This window comes from Priapulus caudatus, unplaced genomic scaffold (assembly GCF_000485595.1).
Source record: "Priapulus caudatus unplaced genomic scaffold, Priapulus_caudatus-5.0.1 Scaffold486, whole genome shotgun sequence".
In the NCBI taxonomy this organism is placed as follows: domain Eukaryota; kingdom Metazoa; phylum Priapulida; class Priapulimorpha; order Priapulimorphida; family Priapulidae; genus Priapulus; species Priapulus caudatus.
This window is the reverse complement of record NW_014577547.1, coordinates 228,225-229,178: the sequence shown is the minus strand read 5'-3', so window position 1 is coordinate 229,178 and position 954 is coordinate 228,225.

The window sequence follows — 954 nt, the reverse complement described above, 5'->3', positions numbered from 1 at the left end:
TTACAATTTACATTAGACATACCTGTGGTATAGGCCATAGCATTAGATATACCTGTGGTATAGGCCATTACAATTTACATTAGACATACCTGTGGTATAGGCCATAGCATTAGATATACCTGTGGTATAGGCCCTTACATTAGACATATTTGTCAGTGTGGTATAGGCCATTACATTAGACATGCCTGTGTTATAGGCTATAGCATTAGACATACTTGTGTGAAAGAACATTACATTCGAAATACCTGTGTAATAGACCATTCCATTGGGCATGCTTGCGGTGTAAGCCATTACATTAGACATGCCTGTGGTGTAATTATACGTCTGTGGTAGGTCACCCAAAAGGTGCCATAAACAGAAAAAATGCATCTAGACTGATTGTCTGATGCGCGGGATAGCGGTAGTGTGGTTTACGTTACATCGATCTGTTTAACTTGAAATCGTAGCGGCGAACTATGGACGTCGTTGGCGCGGCAGCATCGCACACACGCAGACATCTATCTAAACCTCGTGAAGTTCACAGGTTGTAAATTTTGCATAGCCTCTGTAGAATCTGTTTCCATGGCGGCGCCTGCTTTGTAGCGGACGCATTCATGCACGAGGCGACTAAGTGTGAACTTTCCATCTTCTATGGCGCGTGCCCCGTGGGCACACATTATTACACTGTGTGCGTCGTGTTTAAAGAGAATTTGCTTTACCTGCTGGTAAGCAAGCAGTACTGCGCTCAGGGAACTAGAATATTACTGCGCATTTTACCAACATCTGGCCTAGTTTACAGGAGGATACTGTACGCGCTACGTGCGCCTGTGTGTGCGTGTACGGTGTGTGTGTGTGTGCGTGTACGTGTGTGTGTGTGTGTGTGTGTGTGTGTGTGTGTGTGCGTGCGTGCGTGCGTGCGTGCGTGCGTGCGTGCGTGCGTGCGTGCGTGCGTGCGTGCGTGCGTGCGTGCGTGCC